General features: G+C 40.8%; 1 protein-coding gene across 7 annotated transcripts in view; it reads left to right on the plus strand.

The window, feature by feature from the left end:
- The first annotated feature begins 6965 nt into the window (after window positions 1-6965).
- Window positions 6966-22697, plus strand: part of dlgap4b (discs, large (Drosophila) homolog-associated protein 4b) — a 102125-nt gene continuing 86393 nt past the window's right edge. For 6 of the 7 annotated variants that reach the window (XM_034134992.1, XM_034134986.1, XM_034134991.1 and 3 more), the window contains exon 1: window positions 6966-7327. The gene's annotated coding sequence lies outside the window, so the exon portion shown is untranslated. Of the gene's footprint in view, window positions 7328-14207; window positions 14281-22697 lie in introns of those variants that run through there. The other variant, XM_034134988.1, reaches the window with a different exon arrangement.

A 22697-nucleotide genomic window follows, 5' to 3' on the forward strand; every position in this document is an offset into this window, starting at 1 on the left:
CCGTTATTTTTAAAGCAAATCCAACACAGTTTTTTAGAGGGTAATATGATTCCCAGAGCACATTAACCTGATTGCACAAAGATAAAATGCCTTCACTATAATGCGGTTCTGATTGCTCAGAGCCCAGGCATGGTTTTGTCTGAGGCAGTAACCTCCACTGGGCCTCATCAGCCGTGGGCTTGTCCCAGTGGCACACAGACTCCCCTGTGTTCCTCTCACTGGCTTCAAGTCTCATTAGTCGGCTTCTACCCAAGGGGCCAGGGTCACGTAAGGAAGCCTGGCTTACACCAAAATCAAGCTCTGCACAGTCCTGATCTAACCCCCTTTTAGAGCTCAGTGATGTATCAGCTCTGGGCTTTGTAAAACAAGTTCTATAATATATAATGTATTTCATGTATTTTCTGTCAAGATTGACCTACATGTGACTGGCTGTATTTGAAGAGACAATATGAACAGTGCAGTTTGCACAGCTCTGATTGTTATCACAGAAGGTGACACAGCTACACAGACACATAACTCATCACCTGAATGAACATGACAAGATTGATTTTAAATGCTCTCAAAGCTGGTTTCACATGTCCTTGTTTAGTTAATCACAGTGATTTGTTTCTATGTGGTCAGAAAATGTAATGGATCTGTTTTTTCATAGGATGCCAAGAAGAAACTTGTGTTGATTAAAAGGATGTTTTTAGCTTCACGAGCAGCATGGCTGTGTGGGAAGCTGCAGGATGTCGGTCTGACTGTCATTCTGCAATTGCAATGAAATTCCTGCAGACTTTTCCCAATCAGGATGAACTGTTATCACTTTTGTGATCCTTTAAGATTTCTTTAGCCCCATAATCAGGACAATTACAATTTCTACAGTACAATAATTTGGTTTTTGACCAAATAACTGCAAAGCTAATTACATTTCAGTCAGCCTCAGCCGTTTATTAGTTATATGCTAAATATAAAATGTTGCTTACACAAAAACTAAGACTCAAGTAAAGGTATACATTGAAAACACCAGAATGTTAACATTAACTCAAAGCACTGTACAGCCACAGAACTGCTGGCACAGGGCCGCCCCTCCCTACACGCAGATCACGCAGACTGCGGAGGGAGCCTCATCTCGCGGAGGGAGCCTCATCTCGCGGAGGGGGCCTCATCTCGCAGAGGTGGCCTCATCTCGCGGAGGGGGCCTCATCTCGCGGAGGGGGCCTCATCTCGCGGAGGGGGCCTCATCTCGCGGAGGGAGCCTCAACCTATGCGTTGATGCAGCGCAATTAGTCTAGGCGCGGCACAGTTTCGCCGCTGCCAGGCTCCACTAGCATAGCATCCTCTCAAGCCTGGGTATTTCTGCCTCACACTATCAAGTAAGAATAGCCCAATTTACCATCTTTAAAAGTGCAACACTCAAGGTGGTACTAAAAAAATACATTTGTAGAACTCGTTTGTATCACATTTGCGAGGTGTTGACAGGGCAAAATATAGCACTGGAATCTCAATTGGCAAAAATCTCACATACAGTTTAAATATGTATCTTTGTGAAACATGCTGTGAAATGTATAATGTGCTCATTATAGGTAGTACGTGCTTATTATATGCATTGAGAAATACTCTTTCACTGGAAATATTCTTTCCTGAAGACTATTTTAGATCCCTCGGGGTGTCATTGTGGAGTAAATATGCTGCAAAGGAACTGGTTGTTATACAGATCAACAAGCTGCACAGGGTAACAATGCTGGAGATCATGAATATTGTACTTGCACTCATAAACATACATAAACAGTATTGCATTCCATAACATTTCATGATTTTACTATCAACTTCCTTCTCCATAATATAAACAAGTGGTTTTATTTCCACCAGCTAAGTTGGCCTGAGAACTTTGATGACTTGACCACGTCCTTATCACGTAGCAGGAAGCTCTACATTTGAAATCTACTTACCCACTGAGCAAAAACATCCTTGCAGCTGACACCAGCTGACAGCCCATGGTAACAATTAGCAGAGGCGGACAGGTGTGTGTGTGTGTGTGTGTGTGTGTGTGTGTGTGTGTGTGTGTGTGTGTGTGTGTGTGTGTGTGTGTGTGTGTGTGTGTGTGTGTGTGTGTGTGTGTGTGTGTGTGTGTGTGTGTGTGTGTGTGTGTGTGTGTGTGTGTGTGTGTGTGTGTGTGTGTGTGTGTGTGTGTGTGTGTGTGTGTGTGTGTGTGTGTGTGTGTGTGTGTGTGTGTGTGTGTGTGTGTGTGTGTGTGTGACTTCCTAATTGGCTGTGCACTCTTTCTGTTGACTTTTATGAAGCATTCTGCAGTGTTTGCATTCAAATGAGCGATCTGACAGGAGGATTGGCGTTTGGCAGGCAGGCACAGATGCCGGAAAGCCGCCGGTCATAACATTATCAGAGTGCAGGCGGTAGGTAGAGCAAATTTAGGTATGGATGCCATTGTTTGTTTCCCCAGTGTTTCCATTGATATGCAAGCTTTTGTTTAATCAAAGTGATTGTATTTCTGAGAAAACAATGTATTATTGAATGGCTGCAGGACTGAATTCAAATCAGAGACCTAAAGGTATGTGGGATTTGACCTGTTTGTCTACAGCTAACAGTGAGAGAATTTGACAAGTCTGAAGAAAAGGGTAAAAAAAAAAAGTGTATTCAATGCATTATTTATTCTCAAGTAGTTGAATATTTTGAAGAGCCATTTTAGGTAGCCCTTTTCAATAACAAATAAAAGCGAATTAATACTTCACTGTTTATTTAAGATAGGATGAGATAAGATAAACCTTTATTGACCGGCAATGCAGGTGTCTCAGCAGCAACAGCAACAAAGGTGAATCACAGGATAGGACAGATATTAATTCACACAAGGATAATTTATTCAGAGTCAAAGCTCAGTTAACAGTGACACAAAGCTCTGAACTATAGCAGGGCTCTCATGACTGCCCTTCAACTTCCGCTGCCGAGAAATCCCAACACAGCAGCAGATAATCAATGTTGTCAGGGAAGTTGATGAGCAGGTGCAGACATTATGCATAAACAGAACTATTTCCTTAATTAGTCCAGGCCACAGTCATACCAGTGTGCAAAATGTCACCACTTATTCTGACCTGCAGAGATAACCGGCAATCTCCTGATTATCTTTCCTGATTGTGTGACAATGTATGATCTTCTCTGGAGAAGAAGAAAAGTGTCCAAAGGCTTTGATGTGTGTGTGTGTGTGTGTGTGTGTGTGTGTGTGTGTGTGTGTGTGTGTGTGTGTGTGTGTGTGTGTGTGTGTGTGTGTGTGTGTGTGTGTGTGTGTGTGTGTGTGTGTGTGTGTGTGTGTGTGTGTGTGTGTGTGTGTGTGTGTGTGTGTGTGTGTGTGTGTGTGTGTGTGTGTGTGTGTGTGTGTCAAAGTCAAAGTGAGAGAGACCATCTGTTCATCAGCTGGACCATCACATGACTTACTGCTCTGCCACAGCCATTCCCTGTCCTTCATCTCCATTAATGAATTTCAAATAAATTAATATTTACTTCTAGCACTGATGTCACATTTAAATGCATTCTAGGCCACTGTGGTATTACGTTAAATACGCTGAAATGTAAATGAATGTTTTTTAAATATATTAGGATGGACGCTGACGCTGACAGCGACAATAGACGCTGCTATCTTGTCAAGCTAGGGAGAAGTTGAAATAGACGCATATTAAGGTGTTTGATTACTTGTGATAACCCTGTCTCTCACACACACACACACACACACACACACACACACACACACACACACACACACACACACACACACACACACACACACACACACACACACACACACACACACACACACACACACACACACACACAGGTAATCCTCCCCTCATATTTCCCTCATACACTGAACAGATGCTGCTGGAAGACCTGCTTAGAGAGGGGGAGAGCAGTAAGGAGCTGCTTTGATTCACATGCTTATCTGCAGGGTTCATGTTGCAGCAGACATGATCAGAATACTTGCCGAGCTGCCTGCCATGCATTATGGCTTCAAGTCTAAATATTAAGGGCTTTTATTATTGGACTGTCTCCTTCAGTGGCTTCCAGCTACTCCTGTGCATAGTAGACAGCGGGAAAATGAATATGAATTGCAAATTCACAAAGCTTGTCACCTCTTGCTCCTTACTCTCATTCTGAAAACACACCACGCATCAGTGAACTGTGGTTTGCTGCCATAATTACATTTTTCAGAGGCCAGGACACTTGTTTATGTGCTTCTCACAGAAATAAAATATTGGTTAGATAGGTCAACATGTCACAGGAGCCACAGGAATCTGTTCACTGCTCAGTAATTTGCCATAAAATCAAGACATGCTCCAAGCAGCCGCTGCAGCATTCTGTAGACATTGCAATGCAGCTCGCCGTAGGCCACATTTCTGCAATGCTCTGATGTGATTTTGGGTTGAGAGTGTGTAGATCCTCGTGTCCTGGAGAAAGTGTCGAGAGTACAGCCGCAGAGAAGTCACTTCATTACCAGTTCAGTTTAAAATGTTTGCTTCAAAGTACTTGAAGGGAGGTCTGATGGAAGAGTAATCAATAAGCAACTCGCCCTGCTTTGGAGGAAAGTGGTTACTGTAGTCGGCAGAAATTGATTAAGAGGGAGAGAAAGAGAGAGCAGTGCTTTAGATCCACAAGGCACTATTGCATTAGTAACCTTCTAACCCACTGAGGATCATTTATCTTCAGAGATATAATTTACGGTTGTTATTATTACATCAAAGATCAATTAAAACAGTTTTAACAAGTCAGAATTCAAAGCAATGTGCTTGTAAATTGAACTTCAAGCAATTGTCAAGTCATTATTTTTGGACAAAGATATCAGAATAAACTCATTTGTAAAGAATTGCAAATGAGGTTATTCTGACTTCCTGTGTGTGTGTGTGTGTGTGTGTGTGTGTGTGTGTGTGTGTGTGTGTGTGTGTGTGTGTGTGTGTGTGTGTGTGTGTGTGTGTGTGTGTGTGTGTGTGTGTGTGTGTGTGTGTGTGTGTGTGTGTGTGTGTGTGTGTGTGTGTGTGTGTGTGTGTGTGTGTGTGTGTGTGTGTGTGTGCCTTTGTAGTACATCAAGGTAAATGCCGACCTTTTAAGAAATACTTATTTTCTCCCTGGCCTTCACCTCCCAGGGACAGGAGCGATCAAGTGTGACAGGTGGAAGCAGGCCTATAATAAAGCAATAGACCTGGGCTCCGCCTGCTGCATTAGCTAGGATAAACCTGGTTTGATGTCTCCTCACACTCCATATGCCTTCCTGTCTTTAATTTGTTAAGAGTGTGTATACTGTGTGATCAGTTCCAGTAGTTTGTGGATGTAATAGTGTTATTATAGTACAACCACACTCATTTCAGCATATCCTTAGTCTGTTCAGTGCTGAATTTAGTTTGACATGATACAAGAGGTGGCAGCAATAACAAGAGGAAAGTGTTTGGCCTAGTTAGAAACAGTGAGCTGTCCATGGTCCTGAATCCATTTCATATCTCTCTGTGTTTTGCTCTCTTTGAGTTCACCTCAGTCTCTGCTTTATTGGCATGACATAGAGACTCCTTACAGTGCTAACCAGAGGGTGACAAAATGAATTGAATTTGCTGCACCCAAAGATCAATCTGATAATAACAGATGAGCTGATTTACAATCTTGTTTTGTATTTAGCATGGTTGCCCGTTTCCCCTAATGTGAGACAACAATCAACACATCATGCAAGAATTGACTGAAAACACATTTCTTCCTCTGTAAATTGGCTTGACATAAAATTTGCTTAAGGCTATACTAAAGCAATGCACCCATGAAAGTAGGCTAACACCTACCTACTTTTTTCTTATTTTGATTTACCTCAACTAAAAATCCTGTAATCCTATACATTTTTCTGCTGAACATATTTGAATGCATGTTGTGCAGTCACACACATTGTTATGCATTTGCCCTACAGTTCCAAATAGCCATTGGCTTCCATTCATTTCTGCTCTGAACTCTATTAGCAGTCTCTTGAAACAGGCTGATGTTGGGTAATCCATCACAGTGAAGTAATGAAGGCTGCAAGTCGCAATATCATTACCATATGTTGTAATGCATTTCATATGCAGATCCATAATGATAACAAAACTTGGACCACCATTAAAGGGGCACTCCACTGATTTTACACATAAAGGGCAGTGTAATCTACAATATGAGAAGTACTACTCAGCTTGTGGGAAAGCTGTAAGAAATGTCTTTTGTGTTTTTTGAAGAGTGTTGACATGTATGAGAGAATGACCCTGATGATGTCACCAGGGTTTTCACAGCTTGAGCAGAATACCCTGTGTGACAAATTGAGGTTTGGGTGTGGGGTCTGAAAGATGAGGTAGTTTACCTGATAGGGGGGTCTTAAAAGATAACGATGTTGGTATTGTGGCACGTAAAGCATTGTGGGTAATGTAGGATCTAGTGTTTTCAGACCTGACTCACCTGCATCAATTTTGATTATCCTTTTTTCATGTCTGTTTCTTGTAAATCTCTCATTTTTATCGAAGTGCAACACTCACCGTTCTTAACCATTTGTATGCAGACCTGATGTTTAAAATAAATGGAAATGAATGAACGCCAATGGCTGCCTGAAACTGCACAATCACATGCTAAAACTAAACATGTTTATCAAAATGGTTGTTTAAAGTCGGCGTACAAAAATAGAAAACACGGAAATAACATTGGAAGAGTCATTTCAATGAAATCGTCTTCATACAAGTGGAAGTGAATGATTGGTAGCCTAAATACACTGAAGCCTTTCACTTGTGATCATCTCTCCCTCTCCCTCTCTCTCTTTCTCTCTCTCCCTCTCCCTCTCTCTCTCTCTCTCTCTCTCTCTCTCTCTTTCTCTCTCTCTCTCTCCCTCTCTTTCTCTCTCCCTCTCTCGCTCCCTCTCTCTCTCTCTCTCTCCCTCTCTGGAGTTTGTTGGTTGGTTGCAGCAGTGTCTCAGTATCTGCTCTCCTGACACACGGAGGCAGTTCTCCTCTCTGTCTGTTCTGTCTTTAGTATCTTAACGGTGAGGTGAATGTAAATCTCGGTATGGAGGACCGCGGCTCTAGTTTCCCCCCCCCGTCGGAGACACACAAACTCACCGGACAATTAAGGCGTTAAAGGGCACATACCGGCCGGTTGTCAACGGAAAACGCCGCTGCTGTTGTTTTATCACAGTGAGGCTCACTAATGTTTACTTCTTCTTCTTCCTCCTCCTATTCTTTTTATATCTACGCGTCTTCGAAAACAGATGCCCTGCTCGGGAAGTTACGGACAAAACGCGGATAGATCCGCCAAGCCGTCTTCTCCAATTTTCAAGAGGAGCTCTCCCCCGAAGGTAAAACGGTTCCAAAACTGTTGAATTGATGCTCGATGTTTGTGTCTTTTAGCCCACGTTTCGCCCACTGAATAGACGTGTGTTCACTTATTTAGTGACATATCTTTGAGGAGTGAACATTTCGTCCAAATTGGATGACTCATGCTGAATCCAAATGTTGTTTTGGAGTCAATAGGCTATTTAACTGCGCCTTTGTGGGTTTAAAAGACATGCAGTTTCTTGAACATTTGGCCGGATGTCGGGGTTGCAGGTGTGTATGTGGTTAAACAAAACAACAGTGGGCGATCTGTCTGTGTGATGTTGTGATGTGTGACTGAAATGATTCAGCTCCTCCTCCACGGTTTTCTCAGCAATTTTATGTTTGACAGTAAAATAAATGCGTACTGGAGGTTTGGAGTCTTGGCTGGTATGGACATTTTGACTTGTCAGATTGGGTCAATAAGATGTTTATCATAGACTAAAGGGTTCATTCCCTGCCTTTGTGTAAACAGCATTTAGTAAGTAGTCAAATATGAGTTTGAATGCATTGTGCCACAAATACAAAAATCACTTCCTACATTATGACTATGGAATAGAAGAGTGTGTTTCTCACAATATTTGTTGCAATACAATACGAAACAGCCTGTCCTCCAAGAACAATTCAGAGCCTACACTCCACCAATGTCAGGTGGCCCAAATGAAACTAGAGACTTGTATTATCTCCAATGGTTCCTGTTGAACATAAAGAGGCATGCTTTTATTGGTTCAAAACACTCAGATACCCTTGAGATGAGTGAATCAAGCAGCTTTTTCTCTACTCTGACAAGAGAATTGTGACAAACAATATCTGTGTTTTATGGGCGATGAAAGACATTGCATTTAGTAGAATGCTAGTTTCTGCAAATAATGAAATATTTGGGTGTCTTTCAAATGACAAACAATTATAAGAAGGCCACCATGTTCCCACTGGTGCATCCTAACATGAGGCCTACTTCTAGAGATGATGATTTAGCTCAGGATCCCACTCCACTATTCACAAGGTCAGTGAATCCACAAACTCATATGAATCACCCATCCGGCTCCGTCCACTCAGCAGTCACTCACTTTCCCACAGCAGGGATGAGCAGGGCCAGCTAAAACATATTGAGTATAGAGATACCAGAAAATAAGATATTGACAAAAAACTGGCAAGCAGAATAAGATAGATCCTGCTGTCTCTCTATGTCACTTTGAAGGAGGCAACACCATTAATTGATCCAGATCCAGCAGTGCTCAGCCAGGGATACTAATCAAGTTAAATCAATAGTATTTTTCCCCCAACAGTTTAATTAAATTAACTCTACTGTAGATGACATAAGACGAGTTGTAATCACTTGATGTACTACAACAGGCGTGGATCTGTTAGTATGTTGCGGTGTCTTTCATTCCATCAAATTAATGGATTTAGGTCTACAGTAGCTACCCTTTTAGCGCAGCCTTTTGAGTGACCTGATAAGTAGCCTAACTGCTGTGTTAGTGGCCTCAATTTGCTTCAGCTGCAAAAAAATGACAGTAAAAAAAAGCAGGCTACGCTAACTCATAGCCATTTATGTCCATCTTCCCGCTCGCTCTCTCATCCACTTTCACACACTCTACCTCTCTCTTCCTCCTGCGAGTATGCACTCACTCAAACTGTGTCTCATCGCATCTCATCATTCTCAGCGGCACTCTGCCCTCTCTGCTTGTCTCTGTCACACACGCACACAAAAAGAGGCGCACCAGCTAACAGCCATGTTGGACATTATGTGATCAAATCTGTGGAGTTTGCACTTCCCTCTTCTGTGCATCATCTCTGTGTCACACTTAGGTTGTCTGTGTTTATTTTCTTGGTTCATTGTTGACATTCTGCACTTCATCTTGACTTGTTGTTTCCAGTATATTATGACCCCTCTTTGACCTTAGAACGAGGTTATCTGTTTGTTTTGGTATATGTTACCAACGTATGTGTGTCATGTGACATATTATGGACAGAAAGAAAGAGCACCAGAATTAAACTCCCAAACCCCAGAGGGATACTGAGGGCAGGTCATTATTATTTTCTCTAATGCGCATTGGCTTCATTTTAGAAGGATGCTATATTGCAGAGGGCCATTTATAATGTATAGAGCAGTCCTGTATTAAATATCTGCAGAGTCGGAGGTGTGTATTCCACCGCTCAGTCAGGGGGGGCTTGATTACACCATATTGCCTCAATGAAGGCATTATGAGGATTTCGGGATAAATATTTCGCTCTTGTGTTTCTGCAGATAAAACGTTGCTATGTTGAGTTTTTGGAGTGTGTGGGTGCAGTCATTATTAATTTTTTAGTGGATGCGTTAATGTTACTGCAGAAAATATGGGTTAGAATGTTGGCATCTTATAGAAAAAGGTTTAAGAAAAAAAGTTGGTGTCACCACTGCTGAAATCCAAGGATGAAAACATAAAAGGAAGCGTGGGATCATGTACCAACAGACTGAAGCTGCAGAAACAGATAAAGTAGCAGAGGTCTATATTTAAACGGCCTCACTAGAGAGATAAGATGTCGTCATTCCCCACAGTTGGAAACTGTGTATGCTGAAGAAACCAAATCTTTCATATCGCTGTGTCCTTTTTCTTGTTCTTTATAAATCTTTAAAATAGATCACAGCCTCACATCTATTTGAGATATTGGTACAGGTTGTTTTTTGGATGAAGAGCATTCGGTTTTCATTTGAGAGCTAAAAAAGACATCACATTTGTTTCTTTACTCTCCGTGGCAGGTATAACCAGCAATATCAAAACTGAATAATTCCGACATTGAAAAAGTCACCCCCTTGTTCTCTGTTTGCCACAAGTTATTCGCCGTTATATAAAAACAATCCCATGGGATATTCGACAACAAGATAACTGTCGTAATGATAAACTATAGTTAAAAAGTAAACTGGATGCAAGCAAAGTACATTTCAGGAATGTGTTCCTTAAACTACAGTGATTGCAGAACTGAATGAAATAAATGTTAGTCATTCAGATGAAGTCGTGGCACATTTCGCACCCATCTGCTCATTACTCAATGTAACACTAACAGTCACAGAATAGTGTATAATTTTAGAAAATGTGCAAGTGTCACTGCTGCAAGTCTCTCTCCTCGTTTTGCTTACTTTTCTTCCGTTTGCTCTCACCTGTCAGACTTTCACATTTCAGCTGTCATGAGCACAAACTTGCTGAGTTTATCTAAAACCAAAGATTCGATTGTGCACCCCACCCACTCCCAGCCTTCTATTTTTCAGGCTTGAAATTGCAGCAGTGTATTTTGGGGATAGCTGTCATGCAGTAAGACACTTTTGACATCAATTAAAGCCTCCTCTCCGAGTCAAAAACATAACAGAATCCTAATTAAACCGTACGTCTCACTTTCCGAAGGTGGCAGGCTTAAGAATGGGTGCCTCTTTTCACTTGCCCTGCAGCTAATAGCCATGCTAGCTGGGCTGGACTGGGACACGAGGGTTGGCACAGGTTCAGGCTGGCAAAGGAGTAGCTTTACCACTGAGGCTGTTGTAATTCTGCACACAACATGACATGCTACCATGGTTGGCGTGATGCTCGTTAGCACTGCAAAAAGGGAGGAATTACAACACATTGGTCGAACTAATAGATTCAGAAAAACTGTGGATTATTTGTACCATTCACTGGCTGTGTTTTCCATTGATTACTCCTCCAGTGTTTGTGCCTAGCAAATATGTCAGGGAAAGAGGGGGAAGATAGCATTTAGTTCGATAAGCATAGTGCGGTAATGCTAATCTTTTCATGAAAATGTAAGTTGATGCAATACTGCATTAGCACCCCGGTCAGACGTGGTACAGGAAACATGTTGTACAAAGTTTGCATACTGATTTCTAAAATGTTTATCGACCGCCTATTAGAAATGCATGTTATTCACTGAGGAGATTCTTTACTCCCTGGCTCTTCACATCATATATTCTGTAAACTTAAACTCTGTGGTACTCCGATGATTATTCACTTTTTTTAAATATCTACCACTTAAAGTTATGCGAAACACCCACCTAAGTTCAACAAATGTTTACCTGGCCCTGGGAGAGATCCAAATGATTCTCAGGTTTTCATACAAATGAAAGCAGTTGTTGTATGCGTTTGCTTTTATGTGTGTGTCTTGATATTGTGATGGACTGAGTCATAGTTGTAGGAAATGTCTGGTGGTCAGTCAGTCCCCAGACTAACCTCCCATTTCTTGGCCGTGTAATGGCTCGATTAAAGCATACACACACACACACACATTAAGCAAATTGAAAAAGGATTAAGATGTGAATGTCAGGTGGTTACTCTATTTGTGTCAGTGCCATCCATGAGATAACTTTAAGCCATTAACAGACCGAATACCCAAAAGAATGCAACGTGTTTTATAGCGTTGGCATCTGGATTAAAATCCTGTGTGCAACGGCAATTATTTTGTGTTTGTCTGGAAAGTGATCGTCAGGAGACTTTTTGTTTTCAGCTTGTTTAGCTGATAGAATATCCTTTTTTCTTTGAGGGGAATGTGTGAGGCAAAACAGTATCATTGAGGCCGATGGCGTGTAAAAAGTCGTTATGACAGATCCATGTTAGGTTTATGTTTGTGTTCTCATGAATATGTGTGTATGTGCCTCTTTGTGTGTCTGTGTTCAAGGTTCAAGGTTCAAGGTTCTTTATTGTCAATCTGACATAGCTACAGAGTAATTATGCAGTTGAAAATCTTATGTCACAGGCTTCTCCAACAATGCAACATAATAACATAACATAATAACAATAAGAGCAAGAGCAATACAAAAATAATAATAGTTATAAAAATGAAATAAAGTTATGATGTGGAATAGTGCAGTATGAGTCTATATACAAGTTATTGGAATGATATATATATATGAGCCGTGGTTTGTGTCTGATTGTGATGCAGAAGTCCATTGAAGTGTAAGAAATGTTTTTCTCTCTTGAGTGAAATTATTTCCTGGTCTTGTCAGCCAATGTAGAAGAAAAAGAAAATCTTTTCAGGAATATTGATGTCTCTTTCATTGGCTGCGAGGATATAGAAACATTGCCACGTTATTTTTGAACATTTGACTCATTTGACTTTGAGGATATCAGACATAAACAAAAACCAACAACAAAATATCCGCCGATACGTTATGAAATGTTGACTTTAGCAGATATTTCTTAAACTTGACCAAATGGGCGACAGCTAAATGATGTGTGTTATTTGTTCATCATAATCAATCGTCAATAATTGATTGACAGTATCTCTTCCAACTCCGGCAAAAAATGCTTTCAGAATTTGAATTTTAAAAAGAAAGATGAGATGGGAAAATGAAATGGCATTTATGGTTTTAAAATAAAACTACTTGTTTTTGAGTGCCAAAGTCTGTTCACTGCAGCTGTGGTTGAGTTACATAATAATTAACTATGCAGTGCGTTCATACTGTACATTATGTTTTTTGCAGTGAGCGTATATTCTTTATTTCTTTCTTCCACCCCTCATTTCTTTTCAGATTTTTTTTCTGCCTCTGCCTTTTTTCCTCACCCTAATCCTTCCACCTCCCAACCCACCCAGCCCCTTCATCCCCCCCCCCCCCTCACCGAGCCCCCTTATAACAAGGCTGTTCCACACTCAGGCCCCGCATTAAGATGCAGACCCCTCTCTCTCCTGCTTTTTCTCTCTGGCCTTAATCCTTTCCTCCTCAGTTCTATGAATGATAGCCTCAGCGACTACCACCCCCCGTGTCTGGCAGGCAAAGGCCCGTAGCTAAACATAATGGTGAGAAAATGGCCGCAGTCAGAAGATGTGTCTTGGTGAGAAGAGGTCAAGCTGTCAGCTGCTCAATCATAACAGTGGGAGTGTAGACCCAGGAACCTGACACACAGAAAGGTCCCTGTCAGGCCCACAGCATATGGAGAAAATGGAGAGCTGAATGCAAACCACTTTTTTAGCTTTATCTACAGTAATTCAGATTGTGATACAAATTTGTGAGGTCAGATTTAGTTGATGAATGTGGTTGATTGTCTTTGAAGTGATCGGATCCAGGTCTGTTTCAGATTTGATGTGCGAGTCGAGTTTGTACGTACATACAAGATGTTTGTTCATCTGGGACTTTACTTCAGCTGTCATATGCTTTGTGAGCTTTTGTTTATTTGAATCTAATTAGTGCAAACTTCGGTTTCCTCTGAAGAACATGAGTAACCACTGTCCGCCTTAGATTACTTTTTAACTCTAAGATTACTTTAATTCTCAACTGAGTTTTGTTCAATAGCCTGCTAAATGAAATGTCATTCCACATTTTAAATCTTATATAAAGACTGACAGAAACACTCTAGCACATAACCCACTGTGTTGTTTTCATGCTTCTCCACTCTGTATGCCAAGCTAAGCTAACCTTCTCCTGGCCATAGCTTCAGCCCTTTCTTCTTTGAACCACCACACACACTTTCGCTGATAACTTTGGCTACTGCTGCCCCCTCTCCACTCAGTTTTCTAACAGCATGAGAGAATTGTTTGTTATTAGTAGTGAGACCACTTCCCAGCTGGACAGAGAATCTCATTGAGATGCAAGACCCCCCACTAGAGAAGCAAGTTGAAAAATAAAATTAGAAGACATACGGACAAGCAGAAAGGAGGCCCACCTCTGTGTTCAATTTACCTTTGTTTACTCTACTCACAAAGCCTCTGTAATCATCTCTCCCTCTCTCTTTAAAACACCCACACACACACATACACACACACACACACACTTTTTGTGTTAAAAGGAATAGATTCACTTAGATTCTCTGTGAATTCTGCATAATAATGGTATCAGGGTTTCCTGTGTAATGCAGGTGGAGAAGTTATTAGCTTGTGACATTTTAGTTTAGTTTGCTCAAGAATCACAATTTACACATACTCAATTTACACATACGTTAGTCAAGATGAACTGGATATGTTTGCAGTATTTGAAAAGGTGAGTGGTAAAACTTTTTGGTTTGTGATACCTTTATCATTTTCCTCCCTGACAGTAACCCATTAACAACCTGCTGTTTTTGTTGTTAAAATAATAAGGCGCTGCATTGTCAGTTTAATGTGATCTGTATATTTAGAGAATCCCTAAAAAGTTACAAATAAAATATGTCTGAGGTGGTTTATGAGATAAAATGTAATGGCAGGGTGTAATGGTTTTTGTTCATGATTTTTAAGAATTATAAAAAAGAAATTGATCTTTGCTGATTTCTATCTCTGGTCATCTAGGTTTGGTTTTATTGCCCAACAAATGCAAAGAGATTTCATAAATTCCTGTTGACTTTGGTTTAGAACAGCTAAAGCCTTCACTGGTAACAATTAGTCAAACATTTTTTTTAATTAAAAGCTCAAGCAAAAAATACAGTGCGTGCCTTGGTAAGCCAAGATTCATAATTGCAGTGTTACAGCGGGCTGATTTTCTTTCACAATTTGACTATTAACTGATACGGCATTCAGCACAGGAGGAATAACGCAGCGTGCCTCAAATGAATGATTTTGGAGCGACGGAAGGAACCAGGCTGCATGAGAATACAGAGAGAGTTTGCTTTCGCTCACTAATTGCCTGACTTTGATTGCACGCTGCTGTTTGCTGTGACACCAAGACGTCACTAATAAAGGAGACATGACTGTGTCACTTTGTTCAGACCTCTTTGGTTGCATTTGATTAGTTTGTGCAGCCCCTGAGAGTGAAGTATTGTCTCCTCTATGATTAGAACCCGTGTGCATGTGGAGATGGTCACTTTGATATTGATTTGTTAAGTGTTTGTTTGTTTGTACCCAAGACTGTGCACATACAGTATGTCAGGGCGGACGCATGTATGCACACTGCATATTATTTGGTACCGTGTGATTGTTTCAAAACGATCTTCATCCTACATGGCTTCCTCTTTCTTATTTTTCAGTTTTTAAAGCATGCAAACAAACATCAAATTGCTATTTTCACAATATGCAATATCCATGAAATTGCAGACTATAATAATCAACCGAAGAAATACGTTTCACTTGGCAGAGTTGTTATCTACAGGAGTTATTTATATGGTTAGATTTGTATGATTGCTTGAATTGGAGACAAAAAATGAGTCCATCTGCGATCTTGTTGACGGTTTAGATTTGTTATGAATTCTTCTCTGCATTTGTGAACACTTTGTTATGCCCTGTGTTTGAAATATAAATAAACCTGCCCTGGCTTTCGATATGAGTTGTTTTGGAGTAATTACTGGAGTCCTCGGTAGCGCTGACCTGTGGGTGACTCATAAAGGATATCTCAGTGAGTTAGAAAGAAAAAAAACAGGAAAGGAGAAAAGTGGGGATTGTGGGCATAAATAGAGACAAGGCAACTGCCAGGTTCAGATGCCAGAGAGAGTGCTAGAGCTCAGGAGACACAAACATACACATAATGTGGTGTATTAGCTTTAATACATCTATAAATAGTGCCTTTGAACTGTGACTACAAAGAGATCCCCACACAATTGATGTCACCCTCTCACATGTTGTTCTCGCTCACTGTCAATCAATGCTTTGTTGGCTTTTTCTTCACAGAGACAGTTCTTTCACTCACTAACCAAACTACCATTTTACAATGTTACCAGAAGATGTCCCTTTAAACTTGTGTTAAAGCGAAACACTAATAATAGTTAGCTTTAACTGTGTGGCAGTGTTTATTATGCATAATTCACAAGTATAAATAAGTTTGTGTATGCATCTCTCCATATATCGACGTGTATAAACATGCCTGTCCGCAGGATTTAACTTAAAATGTTGTTATACAGTATAAAGGAAACTTGCAGATGGATTATTTTACTAAATACTAGATAATACTAACATTATTATTTATACCTTGTTACCTCTTTTGCTGATAAATAAATAAAGATATATCTGAATAAGCAAATTACATATCACCCTGTAGTCTTATGGAAATGGACCAAATGTTTACTCGATGGGGAAAGCATGCACTCCTCTCTAACCAGCCTTCAACAGACCATTGATTTCCATTTTAAAGGGAAACACTATGACATGTTGTAATATCAGGCTTTCTGATTTGACCTAGACATTTTTAATTATTTGTATTAAGAGAGAGAGAGATCTAGTGAAGACACCAGCCATAGCTTTGCAGTAACCCAGAAGTCATCCAACCATCCATTATCTCAGAGTGTAACCTTAGAGTTGCATCACTCAGTGTTTATCCAGTCACAGAAGATTAACAATGTTGTGTATGCCGGTACAAATGATAAGCAGGTCTTGATTGAAAGGCCTCAAGCGACCTTAGTTTATCTTAGTAGAGTGCAACTAATCATATGATCCTTTTTTTTTTGCACCGTCACAGTAGCTTAGCACCAGAAAGTTCATTCATGCTAACCTTCCCCCGCTCGCTCTCGTCGGGCTGTCATTGACAACTTGTGGGCGCATTTGAGAAGTTGTGAAGGAAAGAATAAGCCCTTTCGGCACTAGAGCACTTATCCTATTAAACCAGATTTTTACAGCAACGAACGACAGAAGTGAGCAATGAAGATGAATATAATCTAAATACAATATTTTCAGATTCTTGTCCTGAAGCAATCAACCAATTATTTGATAGAACCCACTTTTGTCTCAATACGTTATTACATTACACTATTTGTTGTTTTTCTGTTCTGAGCTGCAGAAGCTAAGTGTGCATACTGTAATTTATGTTTTCATTTAACAATGTAAAACAAAACCGAGTAGAAAACGAGACTGATGTTACTGAAATTATGCTTTGTGAAGTAAATATACATTACGTGGGACTAGTAGGTTGACCAGAAAGAAATGAGTTAAAGCTCACAGTGTAAGAGACCATACAACTACAGAATAAATGTCACACTCTGAAGCAGCCAAACCTTACAGTGGATTCTTAAAAATGCATAACTGGTGAACCGATGCCAGAGACTGAGCTATGCCAGTTAAAATCCGGCCTGCTGCATTCTGTACGGTGTCAGGGGAATAAATTAGTCATACAATACCATTCTCCACCATAGTGAGTATTTGAACGCAACTCTCACAAGTCATAACCTAGCCCTATTATGCAAAGTGTATTCTTCATTTCTCCTTGGCATTAAAAAACGTAATCCACTCATCATTTGCTTTCAGGACAGCCGTATTATAGTTCATATTGAATACCAATGCCCTTTTGCGAAACATTTGTATTTTACATTTTGAAATGTCATAAAAAAGCAATAATTAAAACAACTGTTGAGAAGCTGTTATGTATGTTACCTTGTGGCTCTGTAAAAAGAGGTATCGGAAGCCATCGGCTATGTCTGAAAAACATTTCTGAATTCACAAGATACATTCGATTGAAGAGGGCCTTCTTGTGAAACAATCATTCATAGACGTTGTCTGTCCACTCCAAATCCAATGTCTGAGGTTGCTCATCGGACTGTAACAAAGATCAACGCACAGAAATTGACCACAACAAAACCCCAGAAGTATTCACCGTTGCCCCTGAGTCTAATCATCATCATACCAACAGTTCAGATATGAAAGCTAAAACAGCGTACGAATACTTAACATTATAACCTTCATAATGGCAGAGTTTATTGCAGGTTGGTTAAATATAACTGCATTCACTTAGCTAAGTGAACCTTATCATTTAGCAAATGAGAGTACATGCCTCTACATTTCAACAATGACATTTTGCCCCTGCTTTTAAGAATCTCATGCTATTAAATGTGCTGTCATGCAATCTGCTGCTCACAGATAACATAGCATGTGCGGGAGAAGAGAAATGTAACCACCGAGCATATCATAAACCTTTTAAGTGCTGCATGATCTACGCTTTATGTTTTGCTACAATAATAATGCACTATGGTAGCTGTAATGTTAAACTGACCCCATTGATAATTTGATAAAGAGACCCACTTAATAGACCACTCATGATACAAATGTATTCATTCCTTTTGCCAATGACTGCAAGGCATTTGCAATATTATTAATGTAATGTCAGTGTATTCTTTGTTGCTATCTCATATGAATTAAGTAACCTCCATATTATGTGCGTGTGACCTCATTTTTCTTTGCATGAGTACCAGCTGCATACAGCCAGCTCAAAAAGTAAGTTAATGCCATTACAGTGCAGATTATAATGAAATTGTGGACATGAGCATTCGTTTAAACAATGAAAAAACAAAGATAAATGCTTTCGGGGCAAAAGGTTTGTAATCTTTATAAATGGTTGTGTGCTTCCGCTGAATCATTCCACATTTCACCCATAATCGCTGCCGCCATGTTGAATGCACATCATGTGAATGCATTTGAAATGGGAGAGGAATATTGCAATGTAAGGTGTAGCACTTGCTGCATGACTGGTGGTCTCCATCAGTCGAGCTACCAGTCATGCACCGTGTCCCATCAATGGCACCTAACATTGTTCGCTCTCTGTGACAGGCCAACAAAGAAAGAGAGAGAGATTGGTTGGGGGAATGATGCTAAATCACAAGTGTGGTGAATCAATTGACTTCAGAAGGGGAACAACAGTGAATCCATCCACTACAGCACTTAGTGTGAAGAACAGCTTGAATTGACTGAGCTCTTTGCCTTGGTGCGGGGGGGGGGGGGGGGGGGTCTGGTGTGCATGTGTGTGTGTGGGTATACATGATTTGTGTTTTTGTGTCAGTTTTATGTTTCAAATTTCCACCGGTGTGTGTTTTTATATGTCTTTTCTGTCACAGGACTACAAGTCTAAAGCCATGCTACTGCCTCTGGGAGGCTGGGTTTTGACACTGATGCGTTGAGCTAAATGCTTAAGTCTTCACGCTAACATTCTAAAAATAACACTGAGTACTGCTGTAAGCATAATGTTGGACATTTTGCAATCTCAGTTAAGCATAACAGGGTAAAAAGTTGCTAAGTCTGGCAGTGGCTCAGTCAGTAGGGGCTTGGACTGGGAGCTGTAGGGTCGCTGGTTCAAGTCCCCGAACAGACTTAAAGTATGGAGTTTGGACTGCTACTTGGAGAGGTCCCAGTTCACCTCCTGCCCTGCCGTGGTGCCCTTGAGCAAGGCACCGGACCCCACTCCCATTGCTCCCTGGGCACTGTACAATAGCTGCCCACTGCTCCTAGTACTAGACTCCTGGTACTAGTATGGGTTAAATGCAGAGAACTGTGTGTGCTGTGTGCTCTGCATGTGTGACCATTGAAGAGGGTTTCATCCCTCCCAGTTCTTCTTCTTCTTCTAATTTTGTACTCAACACCACGTTCAACTGAGGCTGGTGTGAATACCATTTGTTTTCCAGTAAACTGGTTATAAACCACATTTTGTACACATTGCGTTTTGGATAAAAAACAAGAAATATTTTCCTGGCAGATAAAGTGGCAACGACAGTTTTCACCACGACAGCACCTGTTTTTCTCAGAGGAATTGTGATACAAGAGAGTGTCGCCTGTAGCAGGATGTTCATTGTTGCCTTAAGGCTGTTTCATATTGACAGACATGTGTCTTCCTCCTCCTGTGGTGACAAGTGTCTGTCCTTGAGTGAATTCCCCTGCACTGAATCTCATGTCATCTTGACCGGCAGTCTTTGGCTACAGCAGCCGCACTGCCTCAAGGTATTGGATGCAGCAAAACTGTTGTAATATTTTAAATACATTTAAAAGTACACAAATAGATATTTTAGTTTTCATAATTGGAGCATATCTGTCAGTGCCCAGCAGCAGGGTAATGACCAATAAGTTCATCACGTTGAATCCCCGAGGTGAGGGTTTCCATTAACTGAGCCATGCAGCGACAATGTGGTGCAGTGCATTTTTAAACTCATTTTAATGATATAATTATCCTGATGGATGGCCAATATGCAAACTTAATAAAGTGTACTGAAATGAGTTTTGAATTAGTAACTCACTAAAGATTGTTGGAATGAGTTTTTTAATATAAGAAATATTTTGTAATTGTTGCCTTTATTACATGGACAGGTTTAATAGAAATGAGGAGATTCAGTCGTGCAGGGCAGGAAGTGCTACGGTTTCAGACAGTCTCGAAAATGGATGACTCTACTGTTTTAAGATCTGTGACCAGAGGCTCCTCTAGACTACTAGGGTTAGTGCTTTGGTCAATCTACTGACTTATTTAACATCTCACAGGTCATGTCATGTGACCAAGGTTATATTCACACTTAGTAAATCCTGCTGAGCCATCTGGACCCCCACTGTGTGTGTCCAAGATGCTGTCGACCTTCACAACTGCAGTACACTCTGCACTTGTCCAAGGCTGTTAGCCCGGCCACATGAGCCCATGCATATTTGATGCAAAACCTCTCTCGACCTCTCTAAAGTATACACCAAAAGGTACGTCTTCTGACACACCCCCTCAAATAAGGCATATATCGATGCTTTTGTGTCTAAAGCTTTGTGTGCATGTCGCTTTTGTGCAATGTATTGCCGCCTCTGATGTTCTTAAAGGACAGAGCAAATGTAGGCCTCAAGTTCCTCGTGCTTTAAATAGGCCAACTGATGACCTAATTGCTCGCACTGCTGTCAGTGGAAATGGGAACGGTGCTCCGATGAGGAGAAGAGGGGACAAGAGGAAATATATGCTTATAGATGAAGAAGACAAGTAATGGATGAAAGAAATAATGAAGTCAATCATGGAGGTGTGGTGGGCAGTGGATGACTCTTGTCTTTAAAAATTGCCACACACTGCATTCACACATACGGATGTGCACACGGATACACTCGGAGGCCAGAAATAGCCAGGCTATTTCGACGCTACCTCGGTAAAATTGACTTGAGGAGGAAACTGTTCTGCAGTTAATCTGCAGCCTTGACAGAAGGACAGGTTTGGTTAGGGAGAATAGATAAGAACTGTTAGAGCCTGATGGTGAACTGGTACTCCTCTGATGATGGACAGGCAGCATGTAGTGTGTGTGTAGTCGTCAAGGGAGAGGACAGAAGAAGGGATGTACACTTGCATGTTTATGTGCGTCCTTGCCTGGGTGCATGAAGTATGTGCCTATATGTTCTGAGGTTCATAACAAACTGTAAACCCCTCACACACCATTGCACGCTGTACTCTTTAGTCAACTGGACATCATTATCAATGCGCAGATCACTGCACTGGTACAAACTCATCTATACCGCTATGCTTGGACTGCTGCCCCTCTACATATCCACTTACATATCACACAAACAGTACAGCTATAGCCTACGATCTCAACATTACATCACTCTGTCCGTCCCCTCAGTTCGCACGGTGCTTGGAAAAAAAGCCATATCATACTCTGCCCCCTCGACCTGGAACACACTTCAGCAGGAACTTAAGTTGACCAGTTTGATACCCATCACGGATTTTAAACTAATTTTAAAAAAGCTGGAGAAATCATCTGTGGGTGTTTGCACCTGCTATATCTGAATACTTTCTATGGATTTCAATGGCTACTTTTTTTACGATGTTGTATTTTATTGTTGCCTCTGTGTTTAGTGTCCTGTCTGTCTGTAACTTTGTGTGGTAGTGTTACCACTGACAGGTCTCTCTTGGAAATGAGACCTTGTGTCTCAATGAGATTTTACACCTGTATAAATAAAGGCTAAATATGTTGACAGTTGAGCTTTTGACTTGTATGTTCCAATTTGGCTTATAGGCAGCTATCAAATGTGGATTATTTTGAAGTGCAAAGCTTTGATTTGCTCAGATGATCCATGCTCTGTTCTGAGCAAGCTAATGCTACGCTGCTCCGAGGTCAGCTTCTGTCTCTTTTAATGCTATTGCTTTATTCCTGCTCTGTTCTCTCTGCACTCTCTCTGCTTCTCCTATCCCTTTCTCTGCACCCTCATCCCCTTTTTTTCTCCCTCCCTTCCTGCAGCTGCCACTGTCCTTGTTTTTGACCTATATAATGACCTGGACCATGTCCTGACAACACAAGGAACCATCAGATTTTATTTCTACACTAGCTCCACTGTGCCATCGGCAATGCGGTAAACATGTGGGAGTTGTATGGTTTAACAAAACTGGATTTCATCATTGCTGACTCATATAAGTCCAAAACATGGATGTTTTCTATGAACATATTGTACATTCTTGGCCGGATTTTTTGGTCAATTTTTCTTTCAAAAACTTTCCCCCAAAATGAAAGTTTGAAAATGATTCACCTCATCTTCGAGTTATTTCAGCTCTGCTGCTCTAGCATTTGGAAATGGCAGGATAATCATGCCAGTGACAATTGCTCGAGAGAATACATAAACAATTTACACTGATGTGACTCAGTTTTTCTTCTGCAGGATATCAGGAACTAGCCTGCAACAAACTCAACTTGCATACATGCCATAGCTGGGGATTTGTATGTTAAATACAGTAAGAAGAGGAATACAAAAAGTGCTGTGAGATTCTTCACTGAGGCTCACCTACTTTTTATT

This window comes from Trematomus bernacchii, unplaced genomic scaffold (assembly GCF_902827165.1).
Source record: "Trematomus bernacchii unplaced genomic scaffold, fTreBer1.1, whole genome shotgun sequence".
NCBI classification, from domain to species: Eukaryota; Metazoa; Chordata; class Actinopteri; order Perciformes; family Nototheniidae; genus Trematomus; species Trematomus bernacchii.